The following is a 22,908-nucleotide window of genomic DNA, read 5'->3' on the forward strand; positions in this document are numbered from 1 at the left end:
TCAGCTCACAAGCATAGTCATTGGTATCAGGGGCTCATGGTTGAACCCTCACTCCCTCCCGGTCCCCACCACTGTACCTGGGAGACTGTCGCTGCTCCCCTAGGGACCACGACAGAGCACCACTGGCCAGGAACCCAGTACCCCCCCTACTGTGGTTTTTAATTGTTGCCACTATGAGTATATCCAAACATTACCATGCACCCTGGACATATGTTCTGTACAGCTCCCTGTCAGTCATATATCACCTGTCATTGGTATCCCATACCAGTATCCCTCCATTGCAAGTCTCATCTTAATGCTTACGGTTGACCCTGCAGCTATTTTCCTGCTTGCAATGGAATGGGAGAATAGAGGAAATAATTGTTTCTCTTCTGGTCATTATGTGAAGAATTTTGTTCTCAGGCTTAAAAATTGTCTTTCTGCTCTGAAGGCAGGTAGTAACTCCAGTTAGTGTTCCAGAGTACAGGTTTCTTTTTTTCTACATTGAGGAGTACATTTGTGGGTTCACATTCATTCTTGTTGTGAAAGATTTTCCACTACCTTTTCCCCTGGGCTGAAGCATGATTACTGAGCCTGCCTTGGTATAGCTCTTTGGACTACTTCCACAGAGATATTCTTTTTTTCAGTTAAAAAAATTATTGAAGTATACCTTGCATTGTTGTGAAACACTTCTAACTAATGATTAAGGAGCATCCTCAAAATATTACTACTAACCAAAGTATCTTATATTTGGTTATTTTTCCCCCAACCCACCTTATTATTATTATTATTATTTTATATCATTTATACATGAACATAAACAATAAGTGTATAGTAAAAGTTGTGAACTTACAAAGCAAACATGCATAACATTATACAGGGGTCCCATACACCAACCCTCCACCAACACCTTGCATTGTTGTAAGACATTTGTTACAAATTATGAAAGAGTATTGTCAAAATTGTACTACTAACTATAGCCCTTATCTTACATTTGGTGTATATTCTTGACTTCACAGAGGAGGCATCAATTTTTCCTTTCCACTCATTACCCATCTCTCATTCCCTCTCAACACAATGGACCTGTACACTCATCTATTCATTTGTTCTTTTCAGTAAACATTTATGAATTTTCTGCCTTATACAGAACACCATACCGCAAGCTTTGGGAATGACACCACAACAAAGGAAGGAAGGAAGGGAAGAGGGAGGAAGAAAGAGAGGGAGGCAGGGAGGGAGGTAGGGAGAAAGAAGGTATTTCCTGTCTTTGGGGGAAACCAGTTATTGAGTTAGAGAAAGAAAATCTTTATGTAAAATTTCCATAGCAAATTATCAGTATCTTAACACTTTTCACCTTCTACCTTGCATTCTAATCGTCTGTGTACTCTAGTAAGCCCCCTTTTTCTTTATTCTATTTTCCCCTTTATTTGAAATTTCCTCCATGAGAGTAAGCTCTTTATTTTATGGTCTTGTGTCCTTCTCAGAACTGGCATGCTGGGTACTTGATGGGTGCATTTCTAATCGTATTAACTTCCAGTTGCATCTTGGTCATGAGTGGACTAGCAGGAGATGAGCCTGAAGTGTTAAGCCATGGCCAGATTATATATTTCTTGACTGTGATCATAAGAAGTTTGGATTTTACCTAGAAAGCAACAGGCAAATAGTCATATGTATTTATTTATTTATTTGTTTATTTTTTATTTATTTCTCTACCCTTCCTTGCCCCCTGCTGCCCCCCAGTTGTCTGCTCTCTGTGTCCATTCACTGTGTGTTCTTCTGTGTCCACTTGTATTCTTGTCAGTGGCACTGGGAATCTATGTCTCTTTTTGTTGTGTCATCTTTCTGCATCAGCTCTCCGTGTGTGCAGCGCCACCCTGTGCAAGCTGCATTTTTTTTGCCCTGGGCGGCTCTCCTTATGGGGTGCACTCCTTACGTGTGGGGCTCCCCTACACGGGGGACACTTCTGCGTGTTGTGGCACTCCTTGTGTGCATCAGCACTGTGCACGGGTCAGCTCATCACACGGGTCAGGAGGCCCTGGGTTTGAACCCTGGACCTCCCATGTGGTAGGCGGGTGCTCTATCCATTGAGCCAAATCCACTTCCCTGTATGTATTTATTGAACACTTATTCTGGGCAGCCATGGTTCCAGGCACTGAGGATATAGTAGTGATTAAGTCAGATGGGGACCATACTTTCATGGGGCTTATATCCTAGTGGGGAAAGGCAGATAATAAACACAAAAATAAGATACCAATAACTGTTATGAAGAAGATAAAATAGAGTATTGTGTTTAACCCTTTAAATTTCCCTTACTAATAATTTTTATTTCTGCACTCTTTTCCAAGTCTCTTACCCTTGTCTTTTTCTTTCATGCAGCAACCCTCTCTTGTATCTCTTGTAAATCCAGTCTTTTGGTAATATGCTCTTTGTTTTTGTTTGTCTGTGAAGACTTTAAACTCACCCTCAGTTTTGAAGGACAGTTTTACCAAATACAGAATTCTTGGCAGGCAGTTTTTCTCTTCCAGTACCTTAAATGCATCATACCACTGCCTTCTCACCTCCATGGTTTCTGATGAGAGATCAGCACTTAGTCTTACTGAACGCCTCTTGTATGTGATACATTGCTTTTCTTTTCCTGTTTTCAGAATCCTCTCTTTATCTCTGTTATTTGTCATTCTGAATAGTAAGTGTCTCAGAGTATGTCTATTTGGAATTATTTTGTTTGGGGTGCATTGTCCTTCTTGGATATTGATATTTATGTCTCACAAAAGGGTAGAGATTTTCAGTCATTATTTCCTCAAGTATTATTTCTGTCCCTTTTCCATTCATGTTTCCCTTTGGGACATGCATAATGTGCATGTGTGTGCATTTTGCATTGTCATTCAATTCCCTGAGATCCTGTTCCCTTTTTTCCATTCTTTTCTCTTTCTATTTTCCTGTCTTTTCAAGTTCAGATGCTCTGTCCTCAATTTTGTTTCACAGCTCTTCTTTGATTTTTTGATTCAGCTTATTCTAAGTCTTTAAAATTGCCCAGCTTAAGTTATCAAAATATGGCCAGGGACCCAGTAATGGGGTGCAGATCAGACCCAATGCATTTGGGAAATAAAAGACTTCAAAAGGCGTTTTTCTTCCTACAGTTTCCTATCCTCCCAGCAGATGGCACTCTTTGGAAAATCTTTCCTTGGAGGTATCTCTTTCAACAACCACTTGCCCATGGTTCTGGTCTTTCCAGAGCTGAAATTGAATTCAAAGTGGTCTCTGCTGGCCAAAATCACAGAAGAGAAACCACTCTCTGCCCTTTGCCTTACCCTCTATTTTCTCAGGGAGGAAGACACCTGTTCCCCTCTCAGTTGACTGAGAGGCTGAGAGACTGTTTACCAGAGGGTAAGGTAGGGGATGGGTGCTGTTTCCAGCTGTGGGGGCTAGTAACTCAGAGTTCTCATTTAGGCTTCTTTGTCTCTCTGTCCCTTGCCCTCATAGATGATGCACAGTACTTTCCTGGTCTTCAGATCCCCAAAGCAGCTCCTTTGGACAACTTTTTGCCTTTCTTCCATTGTTTTTGTAAGAGAGTAGAGACCTGCCTCCGTACTCCAATGCCATATTCCTGGAAGTCTTCTCTTGAATATTGTGAAGGAGGGTGCCTGGGTTGGGGATCATTGCTCTAGTAAGGGTGGTCAGATCAAGCTTTAATTTGAGGTGCGGACTGAACAATGGGTAGAAGGAAACCATGAGTGATGGAGGTGCCAGGTTGGGTGGAACAGAACATTCCAAGCCCAAGGAAAAGCAAATATAAAGGAAATAAGATGAAACAGGCTTGGCATTTTCAGGGAGAAAGAAAGAGTATAGAGTCACTGGAGCTTGGTGGCTATGGCTATGGTAGAGGAAGAAGTGTTTGTAGAGTTTAAAGGGTGGGGGAGGCGGGGCAAGATGGTGTCTGAGTGAGTGTACTTCATAATCTCTCCTGCAAAGCAGCAGCTGAGTAGGGTTGGAGTCCTGCTGGACTGGGCTGTTTTAGGTGTTTGCAGGGCAAGAGGTGTCTGTACATCAATTTGGTGGGACAGTGACAGAGGAGATTCTTGTAAGAGGTAGAATTGTGGGTCTCTCACGGAGGTTGGGGTTGTGGATGGGACTCTCCCCTGGGGCCGGCGGCCTGGTGGCGGCGATTCCTAAAGGCTTTGCTGTACTGGGGAGTTCCCAAGCCCTGAGTGGGCTATTTCAGGGGCTTGCAGGGTGGGAGGTGTCTGGAAGTCGAATTGGTGAGACAGTGATGGAGGAGATTCCTGCGAGAGGTGGAATTTTGTGTTTCTGACTTGGAGGTCAGAGGTTCTGGGTGGAGCCTCTCCCCCTAGGGCTGGCAGCTGGGCCATGGTGATCCCTGGGAACTTTGTTGTGTGGGCTGTACCCAAACCCTGAGTGGGCTGTTTTGGGGGCTTGCAGGGCAGGAAGTGTCTGGATATTGATTTGGTGAGACAGTGATGGAAGTAATTCTTGCAAGAGGTGGAACTTTCGGTTTCTGACACGGAGGTCAGAAGTTCTAGGTGGAACCCTTCCCCCTAGGGCTGGCAGCCCATCCATTGCCGTCCCTGAACTGTTTGTAGTGCAGCAGCATCCCCAGCAGGCTGTTTCAGGGGTTTGCAGGGCAGGAGGTATCTTGATGTCGATTTGGTGAGACAGTGACAGAAGAGATTCTTGTGAGAGGTGGAATTTTGGGTTTCTGACATGTATGTCAGAGGTTGTGAGCAGGACCCCTCCCCTAGGGCTGGCACTCAGCTGTGGGGATCCCTGAAGGCTGTGTTGTACTGTGGTGCTCCCAGGCCCCCTGTTAACCAGATGTGTGGTTCCCAGCTCTGTGTCCCCTAAACCCTGGTGGCCCACACTCCAGAGACTCACACACCTTGAGTCTGCAATATCACCGAATTCCCATCCCTGAATCCACCAGGCCCTGAGGTCCATCTGAGGTCCTTGATTATCCTAGCCCTTGGCATTTGTGGTTTTTTTTTCTTTTTCTTTTTCTTTTTGTCTTGGTTGCTAATATTGCATTGCCTCCTGGTCTTTTCACCTGTTTTATCCCCCAAGGTCCTTTTTCATTTATTTAGTTTTTATTCTCCTTTTCTTTCTCTTGCTTGTTTCCCTCACTTTCCTTTGCCCACCGCTTTTTTTCTTCTCTTGTTTTTCTTTTCTCTCTTTTTCTTATTATATTTTATTTTCTTTATATAATAGGTGTTGCAGGGAGCGCTTCACATTTGCTGTGTTTCTTCATTCCCCATTTCCTCTTTTCTGTGTGAATTGATTTTGGCCACCTACACTATCCCCTTTCTCCCACATCTTGCTATCCTCCATAATCAACTGTTTCTTTTACATTCCACCTCCCTTTCTTTGGCTTCCAAATTGTCTGACTTTTTATTTCTAATACCTTTGTTCTGTTTTCTGTCTTTTACCTACTCTTGATATTATTGTCTTTCTTTTCTCTTTCCCTCTCTCATGAAAACACTGGCTTTTTAATTCATACTATATTCCTCCCCATATTCAGTTGACTATCTTATTATAGGTACTCTACTTACTGCTATAACTCTACACAACTTACATGAGTCTAATATCCATTCTCCCAGATCTCACATTGTTGCTCTGTTAACATTTATTACCAATACTATTTTATACATTTTCTTTTCTTACTCATTTTGCTTTCCCTGGCCCTAATATTTACCTTCAAAGTGAAATTAGCCAGCAACAAGAAAATAGAGTAAGAAGAACAAAGTGACAAAGAGAAGACATAACACTTATGCAAGAACAACAACTAATTAATCCCCAAGACTAGACAAAGAAGCCAAGGAACTGATTAAACCCATCAAGATAAAATGATGACCAGGCAGCAACAAAAAACTAAAACCAAACCAATAATCAGGAAAACATGGCTGAATCCAGTGAACAAACTAAAAACCAGGAAGGGGAGCAGAGCATTGGACAAGTAATTAAAGATCTCAAAACATATATTAGAGACCAACTTAATGAAGTAAAGGAAGAGATTAACAATATGAAGAAAAACTTGGAGAGGAAATTGCAGACATAAGCAAAAAGATAACAGATATGATGGGAATGAACACCACAGTTCAAGAAATCAAAAATACACTCTCAGCAAATAGCAGCAGATTAGAAGAGACAGAGGAGAGAATTAGTGATGTGGAAGACAGTACATATGAAATCAAACTGATAGTAGAACCGATAGATAAAAAGATAGAAAAAATCCAGGTAGGACTTAGGCACCTGAATGACAATGCAAAATGCACAAACATATGTATTATAGGCATCCCAGAAGGAGAAGAGAAGGGAAAGGGAATAGAAGGGGTGTTGGAGGAAATAATGGCTGAAAACTTCCCAAATCTACTGAGAGGGATGGATGTACATGTCCAGGATGCACAATGCACCCCAAACAACATAAAACCTAACAGGCCCACCCCAAGACATATACTTGTCAAATTATCCAATGCTCAAGAAAAAGAGAAAATTCTAAAAGCAGCAAGAGAAAAGGAAACCATCACATACAAGGGAGACTCCATAAGATTAAGTGCTGATTTCTCATCTGAAACCATGGAGGCAAGAAGGCAGTGGTATGATATAGTCAAGGTACTAAAAGAAAAAAATTTCCAACCAAGAATACTCTACCCAGCTAAACTAGCATTCAAAAATGATGGAGAGTCCAAAATATTCAAAGAGAAACAGAAATTGAAAGAGTATGCCAACAAGAACCCTCCCCTTCAAGAAATACTAAAGGGAGTTCTGCAGGAAGAAAGGAAAAAAACAGGAGAGGCAGAAATTTAGGAGAGTGTAAGTGCAATAAAAAAGACAAAAAGAGAAGGAATAAAAGAAACAAAATATGACAAACACAAGTCCAAACAAAATATGGCTAACATAAATAATTCCTTGAAAGTAATAACACTGAATGTCAATGGATTAAACTCACCTGTCAAAAGACTGAGACTGGAAGACTGGATCAGGCAATATGACCTATCTATATGCTGTCTACAAGAAACACATCTTAGACCCAGGGATTCAAGGAGGTTGAAAGTGAATGACTGGAAAACAATCTTACAAGCAAACAATAACCAAAAAAGGGCAGGAGTAGTTGTATTAATATCAGACAAAATAGACTTTAAATGTGAAACAATTGTGAGAGACAAAGGTGGACACTACATATTAGTGAAAGGGATAATCTTTCAAGAAGAATGAACAATCATAAATATTTATGCTCATAACAAGGGTGCCTCCAAATACATGAGGCAAACACTGGAAAAACTAAGTGAAAGAATAGATGCCTCTACAATTATAGTGGGGGTCTTTAATACACCACTATCAACTTTGGACAGAACATCTCAAAAGAGAATCAATAAACAAAAACTTTGAACAGTATATTAGAGGAGCTAGACCTAATAGATATATACAGATCATTACACCTGAATACAGCAGGATATACATTTTTCTCAAGTGCACATGCATCATTCTCCAAGATAGACCATACGCTAAGCCACAAAGAAAGGCTCAATGATTTCAGAAAGATCGAAATCACACAAAATAGTATCTCTGTCCACAGTGGAGTGAAGGTGGAAATCTTCAAGGGCCAGAGGGCCAGATTTCACACCAAGATATGGAAATTAAACAGCACACTCTTACAAAAACAGCGGGTCAAAGAGGAAATCTCAAAAGAAATCAATAACTATCTTGAAACTAATGAAAATGATAACACAACATATCAAAACTTATGGGATGCAGCAAAAGCAGTACTGAGAGGGAAATTTATAGCCATAAATTCCTACATCAAAAAAGAAGAGCAAAAATTGAAGAACTAACTGCACATTTGGAGGAATTAGTAAAAAAAACCAAAGTAACCCCACAGGAAGAAGAAAGAAAGAAATAAAGATAAGAGCAGAACTAAACGAAATAGAAAATAAGAAAGCACTTGAAAAGATAAACAAAACCAAGAGCTGTTTCTTTGAGAAAATCAATAAAATGGACAAACCCTTTGTGAGACTAACAAAGAAAAAAAGAGAGAAGATGCAAATACACAAAATAAGAAATGAGAAAGGAGATATCACCACTGACCCCACAGAAATAAAGACTATCATAAGAGGATACTTTGAAAAACTGTATTCTAACAAAAATGACAATTCAGAGGAAATGGACAAAAACCTAGAAACACATAAGCAGCCTATATTGATGAAAGAAGAAGTTGATGATCTCAACAAACCAATCACAAGTAAAGAGATAGAATCAGTCATTAAAAACCTCCGAACTAAGAAGAGCTCAGGACCAGATGGCTTCAAAGGTGAATTCTACAAAACATTCCAGAAAGAACTAATGCCAATCTTGCTGAAACTCTTCCAAAAAATCGAAACAGTAGGAACATTACTGAACTCATTCTATGATGCCAACATTACGCTAGTACCAAAGCCAAACAAGGACACCACAAGAAAGGAAAATTACAGACCAGTTTCACTAATGAACTTAGAAACAAAAATCCTCAACAAAATACTTGCTAACCATATTCAACAACACATTAAATGAATTATACACCATGACCAAGTGGACTCATTCCGGATATGCAAGGATGGTTCAACATAAGAAAATCAATCAATGTTGTACACCATATAAACGGATTGAAGGAAAAAAAAATCACATGATTTTATCTATACATGCAGAAAAAGCATTCGACAAAATACAGCACCCTTTCTTGATAAAAACACTGCAAAAGATTGGAATACAAGGAAATCTTTTGAACATGATAAAGATATATGCATAAAACCCACAGCCAATATCATTTACAATGGTGAAATCCTAAAATCTTTCCCTCTAAGATCAGGAACATAACAAGGATGCCCACTCTCTCCCCTTCTATATAACATTGTCTTAAAAGTACTTGCTCGAGCACTGAGGCAAGAACCTGATAAAAAAGGCATTCAAATAGGAAAGGAAGAAGTCAAAATTTCATAATTTGCAGATAACATGATCCTGTACATAGAAAACACTGAGAGGTCTACAACAAAACTTCTAGAACTCATAAATGAGTTTAGTAAAGTCGCAGTTATAAGATCAATGCGCAAAAATCAGTAGCATTTCTGTACACCAGTAATGAGCAAGCTTAGGAGGAAATCAAGAAACAAATACCATTTACAATAGTGAATAAAAAAATCAAATACGTAGGAATAAATTTAACTAAAGATGTAAAAAATTTATACACAGAGAACTACACAAGACTGTTCAAGGAAATCAAAGAAGACCTAAATAAATGGAAGAATATTCCCTGTTCATGGATAGGAAGACAAATTATTATTAAGATGTCTATCCTACCAAAACTGATCTACACATTCAATGCAGTCCCAATAGAAATCAACACAGCATTCTTTAAGGAACTAGAAAAACTAGCTATGAAATTTATTTGGAAAGGAAAGAGGCCTTGAATAGCCAAAGACATATTGAAAAAGAAAAATGAAATCTGAGGAATCACACTAACTGACTTCAAAACATACTACAAAGCTACAGTAGTGAAAACAGCATCGTATTGTCACAAGGAGAGACACACAGACCAATGTAACTGAATTGAGAGTTCTGCTTTAGATCCTCATATATTAGTCATATAATATTCAATAAAGCCACCAAACCCTCTCAACTGGGAGAGAATGGCCTATTCAATAAATGGTTCCTGGAGAACTAGATGTCCATATATAAAAGAATGAAAGAGGATTACCAACTCACACCTTATACAAAAATCAACTCGAGATGGATCAAAGACCTAAATATAAGAGCCAAGATCATAAATAATTTGGAAAGCAGTGTAGGGAAACATGTACAAGACCTTGTAAAAGGAAATGGCTTCATGAACTTCACACCAAAAGCATGAGCAGCAAAAGAACAAATAGATAAATGGGACTTCCTCAAAATTAAAGCCTTCTGCACCTCAAAGGAGTTTGTCAAGAAAGTGAAAAAAGAGCCTACATAATGGGAAAAATATTTGGTAACCATATATCAGATAGGATACTTATAACCTGCACATATAAAAACTCCTATATCTCAAAAATAAAAAGACAAACAACCCATTTAAAAAATGGGAAAAAGATTTAAACAGACACTTCTCCAAAGAAGAAATACAAATGGCTAAAAAGCACATGAAAAAATGCTCCAAATCTCTAGCTATCAGGGAAATGCAAATCAAAACTACAATGAGATACCATCTTACTCCCATAAGATTGGCAGCTATGAAAAAAACAGAAGACTACAACACTGGAGAGGATGTGGAGGAATGGGAACACTCATCCACTGTTGATGGGAATGCAGAAGGATCCAGCCATTCTGGAGGACAGTTTGGTGGTTTCTCAAAAAACAAACTAGAGATTTGCTATATGACCCAGCAATTCCACTGCTCAGTATATACCCAGTAGAACTGAAAACAAGGACACAAAGTGATATATGCACACCAATGTTCACAGCAGCATTGTCCACTATTGCCAAAAGTTGGAATCAACCCAAATGCCCATCAACAGATGAATGGATAAATACAATGTGGTATATACATACAATGGAATACTACTCAGCTTTAAGAACAAATACACTACAAACACACTGATAACATGGATAAATCTTGAGAACCTTATGTTGAGTGAAGCAACCCAGGCATTGAAGGACAAATACTACATGACCTCAATGATATGAAATAAGTAAACCAAACTGTCTCAGAGAGCTAGAGACTGGATGATAGGCTTAAAGGAAATTGGGAGGTAGAAGAAGGATGCAACCTGACACCTACATGGGTGAAATCTATGATAAGATGGAGGTAAGTATTTGTAAAAAGAAGGGATAAAATGGGGGCATAGGGTTAACTTTGGGTGGGGCTGTGGGTTTGAAGGGGGCTAGGGATGGGAGAATGGGTAATATTGCCCAAGGAATTGGGCGGAGGGTGGGGGAACATATGAACGTAGGAGATTTTTGGATATTTGGTTGAGAGTATAATGCTGAGAAAACTTTTTCAAAAATATAATAAGGAAGGTTACCTGTTTAAGATGCTTAAAGGGCAAAATCTGATGCAGGACAGGCTTCTAGGGAGTTTGTGAGTGCTCGTTTTCCCATAGTGGGTTATATCATTGGGTAGAGACCCATATAATGAGAGTAAAGGTATACCCACACTGGGGAGGACTGATGTTTTCAATTAGAAGGAATTGTATCTCTCGCGAGAAATGGTGGCTACCAGTGCATTAGGGCAGTTGAACATGTCAAGCCCTCAACACTGTTGCAAGTATCTCTGAACATGGTCCTTCAAGCAATGAAGATTGCCTGTCACTGTGGCCCCTGAGGGGATGGGGAAAGAGCTATTGAATAGATGGAACCAATGTAACTGTGCGGGCAATAGAAGTGTTCCACAAGATTATGCAAGGATGGATATAAGAAATATTAAATTACACCAAGAATGTATAGGGGCTAATAGGCTAAAATGTAAATCATAATGTAAAACATAGGATAACTAAAAATTTCAAAAATTGTATAGTCTAAAATATAAATCACAATGTAAAGCCAAATGTTACCTTTTTGAAAGCTATTGTCTCAATATGTGTACATCAGTTTCAGTAAATATAGTATGAACATGTAAAAAGATTATTGCTGTGGAAGGGAAAAGGGTTTTATGTTGGATATGTGGGAATACTGTATATTGTATATTTGAATGACTGTGATCTAAAACTTTTGTGGGGAAGTGGACTTGGCCCAGTGGTTAGGGCATCCATCTACCACATGGGAGGTCCGTGGTTCAAACTCCCGGCCTCCTTGACCTGTGTGGAGCTGGCCCATGCACAGTGCTGATGTGTGCAAGGAGTGCCGTGCCACATAGGGGTGTCCCCCACATAGGGGAGCCCATGCGCAAGGAGTGTGCTCTGTAAGGAGAGCCGCCCAGAGCAAAAGAAAGTGCACACACGGAGGTGCCGCACACACAGAGAGTTGACACAACAAGATGACTCAACAAAAAGAAACACAGATTCCCATGCCACTGACAACAACAGAAGTGGACAAATAACATGCAGTAAATGGACACAGAGAGCAGACAATGTTGGTGTTAGGGGGGTAAGGGGAAAGAGAGAAAAAAAAAGGACTTAGCTATAAAAAAAAATAAAACTTTTGTGAAGATAAGCTCAATAATTAGGAAAAAAGAAAAAAGAAAAAGGAAGGACATAGACCCTGAGGAAAAGACGGAAGAAGTTGCCTTGCCAATTTGCATACAGGAAAACACTTATTGCAGTGATGGAAGGCAAAACATCAAAAACAAAGCTTTTGTATTTTTAAATTTTTTGATACCCCAATTTATTTTACCTTAAATTTTCTAAATTAATTTGTATTCTATATCTAACCTTTAAACTCATCACTATATTCCATTTTACTATTAATGGAACGTGGCAATATATTGGCCTTCATTTTTGAAGTAGTTTTGGATCACAGAGGTTCAACAATCGCAGGGGAGGAATACTTGTGTGAGATGTTACTGACAGGGCACACATGGTTGGCAGGGAGTTCTACAGGGCATATATCCAGGGCACATAGAAATGTTTGGATATTTTCATAGTGGTTACAATTAAAAACAACAACTGAGGGAGTGCCATGTTCCTAGCCAGGGGATCTCTATCACAGTCCCTAAAGGAACAGCAAAAATCCCCCAGGTGCAATGGCAAAGACCAAAAAAGAATGAAGGCCCAACAATGAGCCCTTGATACTAATGAATATGCTTTTGAGCCTGTGCACCTGAAATAAGAACAAGGCCTAGAGCTGCAGGGTGCCTAAGAGTTACCTCCTGAAAGCCTCCGTGTTGCTCAAATGTGGCCAGTCTCGAAGCCAAACTCAGCATATAAATGCATTGCCTTCCCCCCAGCGTGGGATATGACTCCTGGGGATGAGCCTCTCTGGTGCCGAGGCATTACTACCAAGTACCAGCTGATGATGTAACTAGAAAATGACCTTCAATAAAAGGGTCAACTCGGACCAGCAAAATATCTCAATCTACATATAATACCAGGAGTTAAAATGCTTTTTGACCTGAATAAAAGGGGGAAATGGAAAGGACAAATGAGTTTATATGGCTATGAGTCCCCAAAAAGAGCTGGGAGATTATCAGAGGGGGTGCCCTTATGCACACCTCAGCAGAGTCCCAGAGATAGATAAAGTAGATACAACCTGAGGTATTGGTTCTTCTGAGGGCTACAGAGACCCACAGGTTCTATGATCATGGCAGATGGAGTTCAGTGCCATGTCAGTTGGCCCTACTCTGGAGTTTGTTTCTGTGTGATGATGCTGGACTCAGATGTGATCTTTGTTCACAAGCCTCTCCTGCTACTTTTAATGGATCTGTAGTTGATGCTGGGGTTTAGTGTATACCCAAGGGACCTGAATCTCTGGACTGACCATGTGATAGCCAGGCCCTGAGCCTCAACAAACTTGCAAGTCCTACACTCTGGTTTATTGGACTTACCCCACTCAGCTAACATGGAAGTGAAGAAGGTCAACCACCACATGAGGGAGCCAAGAGTGCCTACAACTGAAAGCAGGAGAATTGCATACAGCATCCATGTGGAATCTAAGCCCCCTCTTGACATAGATGTGGAGTGGATACAACCATTATAAGGTCCACAGGATGGAGGAATAGAGTATGGATTCGAATGGACTTACTGATATTCTATACAGGAACTATTGTGATTAGGAATCAAAGAAAATATGGCATTGGTGTGGAGAAAGTGGCCATGGTGGCTGCTGAGGGTAGGGAGTGGGAAGAAGAGATGTGATGTGGGGGCATTTTTGGGGGTTGGAGTTGTCCTGGGTGGTGCTGCAGGGACAGTTACTAGACACTCTATGCCCTCCCATGGTCCAGGGGGTGCACTGTGGGACAGTGTGGGCTATGGTGTGGACCATTGAGTATGAGGTGCAGCGGTGCTCAGAGATGTATTCACCAAATGAACTGAATATCTCATGATGATGGAGGAGATTGTTGTTATGGGGGGAGGAGTGTTGTGAGGGGGTGGGGGTATATGGGGATCTCATATTTTTTTAATGTAACATTAAAAAAATAAAGACAAAAAAAAAAAGCATGCAATTCATCCAAAGTGTACAATCAATCATATTTGGTATAATCGCATACTTGTGTATTCATCACTTCAATCATTATTAAAGCATTTTCATTATTTCAATAAGAATAACAATAAACAAAAAACAAACAAGAAAATTCCTCACCTCTCTGTTTCCCCTGCTGTACATAGCTGCTATTTCTGGCTATTCTTGTAGGGTTAATATTTGTTTATTAAGCAATGTTATTGAGATGTATTCACATACCATATGATCTATCCAAAGTGTTTAATCAATGCCTTTTAAAAAAGCTGTTAAAAAGTCCTTTATTGTAAAATTGTAAAATAAAGAGAAAAATAGATTGAAAGAAATTACAAATTTTAAAAGAGAGTGCAAGGCTAGGTTAGATTTATATAAACAATTATAAAAAACAGCTAGCGAGAAACCTTTTAAGTGTAAATAATAATTCCAATGTAATAGAAATGAATTATAACATAAACCTAATTTTTATATTACGGCTCTAGCTATCGGGCATCATAATCTCCAAGGATGAAATAAATTATTATGTTTATTTGTTTTAGTTATTTAATTTCTATTTAAGTCATAATTCTTTCTAGATAATCAAATTCCATTTGAGAATTCTTCACATCTTATTGGAATAAGTTACAGCAGAAAAAAATTTGCCGCCTTGTAATTTTATAAGGCAGAAAACTAAAAATTTTGTTCAACAGCAGTCATGCTAAATCATTATTGATCCAGATAGGTCACTTTAATTAAAGAGTATGAATAAGAAAGGGTTAAAGAAAAATGAAGTATCCGAAAATACATCTCTTCTCCAGCCCTCCTAAACTGAAAGCAAGTGTTTATTTTGTATGAAAAAATTACAGAATACTGATCACAGGAACAACTTGCCAGTTGTACTGAGTAATTATTATTCATAAATTTTAATGCTATATTACATTTGTCTGGACTCCTCCAACTCTTTTTTGATTACTGTTTGCATAGAATACCTTTTTCCAACCTTTCAGTTTTAATCTGGTTTTGTACTTAGTTCTGATGTAGGTCTCTTGTAGACAACATATAGACAGCCCAGATTTTTAAATTCATTCTATCAGTCTATTTTTTCTTTTTATAAACAACCTGTTTTATTTATTACTCAATATATATGTGTCACTATCAAATCTACCTATTTCCACACATTTACATCAAGCTAATTAAAAATTTACGTTGTTGTTTTCACCTTTATTTTTTATCCTATATGTAATATTTATTTATTTATTTATTTTTAATTCATTTTTTAATATTACATTAAAAAACTATGAGGTCCCCATACACCCCCCACTCCCAGTCTATTTCTTTTGATTAGAGAGTTCAATCCATTAACATTCAGTTTTATTACTGTAAAGGCATTAATTACTTCATTCATTTTGTCCTTCAGCTCTTGGTTGTCATGTCGTTCTATTGTCTGTCTTTTTTTTTTTTTTAAAGATTTATTTATTTATTTAATTTCCCCCCCTCCCCTGGTTGTCTGTTCTTGGTGTCTATTTGCTGAGTCTTGTTTCTTTGTCCGCTTCTGTTGTCGTCAGCGGCACGGGAAGTGTGGGCGGTGCCATTCCTGGGCAGGCTGCTCTTTCTTTTCACGCTGGGTGGCTTTCCTCACGGGCACACTCCTTGCGCGTGGGGCTCCCCCACGCGGGGGACACCCTTGCGTGGCACAGCACTCCTTGCGCGCATCAGCGCTGCGCATGGCCAGCTCCACACGGGTCAAGGAAGCCCGGGGTTTGAACCGCAGACCTCCCATATGGTAGACGGATGCCCTAACCACTGGGCCAAAGTCCGTTTTCCTATTGTCTGTCTTTTTATCCTTTAGTTTACCCTTCCTAACAATCTTCATTTCTAAATTCTTCCCAAATCTCTTGCCCTTATTTTTTTCTGTCAGGCTGCAGCACCCGCTTTCGTATTTCTTGCAAGTCTAGTCTTTTGATAACATATTCTATCAGTTTTTGTTTGTCTGTGAAGACTTTGAACTAACCCTCATTTTTGAAAGATAGCTTTGCCAGATACAGAATTCTTTAAAAAAAAAAAGATTTATTTATTCATTTCTCTCCCCTTCCCCCTTCCCCCTGCCCCAGTTGTCTGTTCTCTGTGTCTATTTGCTGCATGTTCTCCTTTACCACTTCTGTTGTTGTCATCAGCACAGGAATCTGTACTTCTTTTTGTTGCATCATCTTGTTGTGTCACCTCTCCATGTGTACAGTGCCATTCCTGGGCAGGCTGAACTTTCTTTCGCACTGGGCAGCTCTCCTTATGGGGTGCACTCCTTGTGCGTGGGGCAATGCTACCCGGGGACTCCCCTGTGTGGCATGGCACTCCTTGTGCACGTCAGCACTGCGCGTGGGCCAGCTCCACATGGGTCAAGGTCAAGGAGGCCTGGGGTTTGAACTGCAGACATCCCATGTGGTAGACGGACACCTTAACCACTGGGCCAAATCTGCTTCCTTGCCAGATACAGAATTCTTGGTTGGCAGTTTTTCTCTTTCAATACCTTAAACATATTGTACCACTTTCTTCTTGCCTCCATGGTTTCTTTTTTATTTTATTTTATTCTATTTTTTTATTACATTCAGAAAATATGAGGTCCCCATATACCCCCCACCCCCATCACCCCACTCCTCCCCCTATAGCAACAATCTCCTCCATCATCATGAGACATTCACTGCATTTGGTGAATACATCTCTGAGCACTGCTGCACCTCATGGTCAATGGTCCACGTCATAGCCCACACTCTCCCACGTTCCATCCAGTACGCCATGGGAGGTCATACAATGTCCAGTAATTGTCCCTCCAGCACCACCCAGGAAAACTCCAAGTCCTGAAAACACCTCCACATCTCAACTCTTCCTCCCACTCCCCATACCCAGCAGCCACCATGGCCACTTTCTCCACCCCAATGCCACATTTTCTTTGATTACTAATCACAATAGTTCATGAATAGAATATCAGTAAGTCCACTCTAATCCATATTCTGTTCCTCCATCCTGTGGACCTTGGATTGGTTGTGTCCACTCCACATCTCTATCAAGAGGGGGCTTTGATTCCACATGGATGCTGGATGCAATCATCCTGCTTTCAGTTGTAGGCACTCTTGGCTCCCTCATGTGGTGGTTGACCTTCTTCAACTCCATGTTGGCTGAGTGGGGTAAGTCCAATAAACCAGAGTGTAGGAGCTGAAGTCTGTTGAGGCTCAGGGCCTGGCTATCATATGGTCAGTCCAGGGATTCAGATCCTCTGGGTATGTATTAAACCCCAGCACCAACTACAGTTCTGGTAAACGTAACAGGAGAGGCTTGTGAAAAAAGATCACATCGGAGTCCAGATCCATCACAAAGAAACACAAACTCCAAAGAAGGGCCAACTGACATGGCACTGAACTCCATCTGCCATGACCATAGAACCTGTGGGTCTCTGTAGCCCTTAGAAGAACCAGTACCTTGGGTTGTATCTACTTTATCTGTCTCTGGGATTGTGCTGAGGTGTGCATAAGGGCGACCCCTCTGATAACCTCCTGGCTCTTTTTTGGAGACTCATAGCCATATAAACTCATTTGTCCTTTCCATTTCCCCCTTTTATTCAGGTCAAAAAGCATTTTAACTCCTGGTATTATATGTAGATTGAGATATTTTGCTGGTCCGAGTTGACCCTTTTATTGAAGGTCATTTTCTAGTTACATCATCAGCTGGTACTTGGTAGTAATGCCTCGGCACCAGAGAGGCTCATCCCCAGGAGTCATATCCCACGCTGGGGGGAAGGCAATGCATTTATATGCTGAGTTTGGCTTCGAGACTGGCCACATTTGAGCAACACGGAGGCTTTCAGGAGGTAACTCTTAGGCACCCTGCAGCTCTAGGCCTTGTTCTTATTTCAGGTGCACAGGCTCAAAAGCATATTCATTAGTATCAAGGGCTCATTGTTGGGCCTTCATTCTTTTTTGGTCTTTGCCATTGCACTTGGGGGATTGTTGCTGTTCCTTTAGGGACTGTGATAGAGATCCCCTGGCTAGGAACATGGCACTCCCTCAGTTGTTGTTTTTAATTGTAACCACTATGAAAATATCCAAACATTTTTATGTACCCATGATATATGCCCTGTAGAACTCCCTGCCAACCATGTGTCCCCTGTCAATAACATCCCACAGCAGTATTCTTCTGCTGTCATTGTTGAACCTCTCTGTGATCCAAAACTTCCTGAAAAGTGAAGCCCAATATATTGCCAGGTTCCCTTATTAGTAAAATGGAATATAGTGAAGAGTTTAGAGGTGAGATATAGAATACATATTAAATTGGAAAAATTAAGGTAAAAATAAATTGGGGTATCAAAAAATTTAAAAATGCAAAAGCTTTTTTTTGATGTTTGCCTTCCATCATTGCAATAAGTGTTGTCCTGTATGTAACTTGGCAAGGCAACTACTTCCATTTTTTCCTCAGTGTCTATGTCCCATCTTTTTCTTTTTTCTAATTATTAAGCTTATATTCACAAGAGTTTTAGATCACAGTAATTCATATATACAATATACAGTACTCCCACATATCCAACATGAAACCTTTTCCCTTCCACAGCAATAATCTTTTTACATATTCATAATATATTTACTGAAACTGATGTACAGATATTGAGACAATAGCTTTCAAACGAGGTAACATTTGTGTTTACCTTGTGGTTTATATTTTAGACTATACAATTTTCTAAATTTTTAGTTAACTTATGTTTTACATTATGGTTTACATTTTAACCTATCAGCCCCTATATATTTTTGGTGTAATTTTACATGCCTTATATCCATCCTTGTGTACTTTCATGAAACATCTATTGCCCACACAGTTACACTGGTTCCATCTATTCAATACCTCTTTCCCCCACCCCTTAGGGCCCACAGTGACCAACAATCTTCATTGCTTGAAGAGCCATGTTCAGAGATACTTGCAACAATGTTGAGGGCTTGACTTGCTCAACTGCCCTAATGCTCTGGGAGCCACCATTTCTCTGGAGAGATACAGTTCCCTCTATTTGATGGCATCAGTCCTCCCCAGGATGTGGGTATACCTTCACTCTCTTTATATGAGTCTCTATCCAATGATATAACCCACTATTGCAAAATGAGCATTCACATATTCCCTAGGAGCCTGTCCTGTGTCAGATTATCCTCTTTAAGCATCTTAAACAGGTAACTTTCCTTATTATATTTTTGAAAAAGTTTTCTCAGCATTATACTCTCAACCAAATACCTGACAATCTCCTATGTTCGTATGTTGCCCAACCCTCCCCCCAATTTCTTGGGCAATATTACCCATCCTCCCATCCGTAGCCCCCTCAAGCCCACAAAGCCACATCCAAAGGAAACCCTATGCCCCCATTTTATCCCTTCCTTGAACAAATACTTAACTCCAGCTTATAATAGATTTCACCCATGTAGGTGTCAGCTTACATCCTTCCTCTACCCCCTGATTTCTGTAAGCCTATCATCCAGTCTCTAGCTCTCTGAGGCAGCTTGGTTTACTTATTTCATATCATTGAGGTCATGTAGTATTTGTCCTTCAATGCCTGGGTTGCTTCACTCAACATAAGGTTCTCAAGATTCATCCATGTTATCACATGTATTTGTAGTGTATTTGTTCTTAAAGCTGAGTAGTATTCCACTGTATGTATATACCACATTTTATTTATCCATTCATCTGTTGATGGGTATTTGGGTTGATTCCAACTTTTGGCGATAGTGAACAATGCTGCTATGAACATTGGTGTGCATGTATCAGTTTGTGCCCTTGTTTTCAGTTCTACTGGGTATATTCCCAGCAGTGGAATTGCTGGGTCGTATGGCAAATCTCTAGTTAGTTTTTTGAGAAACCACCAAACTGTCCTCCAGAATAGTTGGATCCTTCTGCATTCCCACCAGCAGTGGATGAGTGTTCCCATTCCTCCACATCCTCTCCAGTGCTTGTAGTCTTCTGTTTTTTTCATAGCTGCCAATCTTATGGGAGTAAGATGGTATCTCATTGTAGTTTTGATTTGCATTTCCCTGATAGCTAGAGATTTGAAGCATTTTTTCATGTGCTTTTTAGCCATTTGTATTTCTTCTTTGGAGAAGTGTCTGTTTAAATCTTTTTCCCATTTTTTAAATGGGTTGTTTATCTTTTTATTTTTGAGATATAGGAGTTTTTATATATGCAGGTTATAAGTCTCCTATCCGATATATGGTTACCAAATATTTTCTCCCATTGTATAGGCTCTCTTTTCACTTTCTTGACAAACTCCTTTGAGGTGCAGAAGGCTTTAATTTTGAGGAAGTCCCATTTATCTATTTGTTCTTTTGCTGCTCATGCTTTTGGTGTGAAGTTCATGAAGCCATTTCCTACTACAAGGTCTTGTATATGCTCTCCTACACTGCTTTCCAAAGTCTTTATGGTCTTGGCTCCTATGTTTAGGTCTTTGATCCATCTCGAGTTGATTTTTGTATAAGGTGTGAGATGGTAATCCTCTTTCATTCTTTTACATATGGATATCCAGTTCTCCAAGCACCATTTTTTGAACAGGCCATTCTCTCCCAGTTGAGAGGGTTTGGTGGCTTTATTGAATATTGTATGGCTATATATATGAGGATATATATCAGAACTCTTAATTCGGTTCCATTTATCTGTTGTCTCTCCTTGTGCCAATACCATGCTGTTTTCACTACTGTAGCTTTGTAATATGTTTTGAAGTCTGGTAGTGTGATACTGCTAATTTCATTTTTTTTTTTCAATATGTCTTTGGATATTCAGGGCCTCTTTCCTTTCCAAATAAATTTCATAGTTAGTTTTTCTAGTTCCTTAAAGAATGCTGTGTTGATTTTTACTGGGATTGCATTGAATGTGTAGATCAGTTTTGGTAGGATAGACATCTTAATAATGTTTAGTCTTCCTATCCATGAACAGGGAATATTCTTCCATTATTTAGGTCTTCTTTGATTTCCTTGAACTGTCTTATGTAGTTCTCTGTGTATAAATTTTTTACATCTTTAGTTAAAGTTATTGCTATGTATTTGATTTTTTTATTGACTATTGTAAATGATATTTGTTTCTTGATTTCCTCCTGAGCTTGCTCATTACTGGTGTACAGAATTGTTACTGATTTTTGCACATTGATCTTATAACCTATGACTTTACTAAACTCATTTATGAGTTCTAGAAGCTTTGTTGTAGACCTCTCAGTGTTTTCTATGTATAGGATCATGTTATCTGCAAATAATGAAATTTTGACTTCGTCCTTTCCAATTGAATGCCTTTTATATTTGGTTCTTGCCTCAGTGCTTGAGCAAGTACTTCTAAGACAATGTTAAATAGAAGGGGAGAGAGTGGGCATCCTTGTCTTGTTCCTGATCTTAGAGGGAAGGATTTTAGGATTTCACCATTGTAAACAATGTTGGCTGTGGGTTTTTCTTTAGTTTTTACCATGTTCAAAAGATTTCCTTGTATTCCAATCTTTTGCAGTGTTTTTATCAAGAAAGGGTGCTGTATTTTGTCAAATGCTTTTTCTGCATCTATAGATATAATCATGTGATTTTTTTCCTTCAATCTGTTTATTTGGTGTATTATATTGATTGATTTTCTTATTTTGAACCATCCTTGCATACCCAGCATGAATCCCACTTGGTCATGGTGTATAATTCGCTTAATGTGTTGTTGAATATGGTTACTAAGTATTTTGTTGAGGATTTTTGCATCTAGGTTCATTAGAGAAATGGGTCTGTAATTTTCCTTTCTTGTGGTGTCTTTGTTTGCCTTTGGTACTAGCGTAATGTTGGTATCATAGAATGAGTTCGGTAATGTTCCTTCTGTTTCAATTTTTTGGAAGAGTTTCAGCAAGATGGGCATTAGTTCTTTCCAGAATGTTTTGTAGAATTCACCTGTGAAGCCGTCTGACTCTGGGCTCTTCTTAGTTGGGAGATTTTTAATTACGGATTCTATCTCTTTACTTTTGATTGGTTTGTTGAGATCATCAACTTCTTCTTTCATCAATATAGGCTGCTTATGTGTTTCTAGGTATTTGTCCATTTCCTCTGAATTGTCATTTTTGTTAGAATACAGTTTTTCAAAGTATCTCTTATGATAGTCTTTATTTCTGTGGGGTCAGTGGTGATATCTCCTTTCTCATTTCTTATTTTGTGTATTTGCATCTTCTCTCTTTTTTTCTTTGTTAGTCTCACTAAGGGTTTGTCAATTTTATTGATCTTCTCAAAGAACCAGCTCTTGGTTTTGTTTATCTTTTCAAGTGCTTTCTTATTTTCTATTTCATTTAGTTCTGCTCTTATCTTTGTTCTTTCTTTCTTTCTTCTTCCTGTGGGGTTACTTTGTTGTTTTTTTACTAATTCCTCCAAATGTGCAGTTAGTTCTTCAATTTTTGCTCTTCCTTCTTTTTTGATGTAGGAATTTATGGCTATAAATTTTCCTCTCAGTACTGCTTTTGCTGCATCTCATAAGTTTTGCTATGTTGTGTTATCATTTTCATTAGTTTTGAGGTAGTTATTAATTTCTTTTGAGATTTCCTCTTTGACCCACTGTTTTTGTAAGAGTGTGCTGTTTAATTTCCATATCTTGGTGTGAAATCTGGCCCTCTGGCCCTTGCAGATTTCCACCTTCACTCCACTGTGGTCAGAGATATTATTTTGTATGATTTTGATCTTTCTGAATTCATTGAGCCTTTCTTTGTGGCCTAGCATATGGTCTATCTTGGAGAATGATCCCTGTGCACTTGAGAAAAATGTATATCCTGCTGTATTCGGCTGTAATGATCTGTATATGTCTATTAGGTCTAGC

Source organism: Dasypus novemcinctus, chromosome 1 (assembly GCF_030445035.2).
Source record: "Dasypus novemcinctus isolate mDasNov1 chromosome 1, mDasNov1.1.hap2, whole genome shotgun sequence".
In the NCBI taxonomy this organism is placed as follows: domain Eukaryota; kingdom Metazoa; phylum Chordata; class Mammalia; order Cingulata; family Dasypodidae; genus Dasypus; species Dasypus novemcinctus.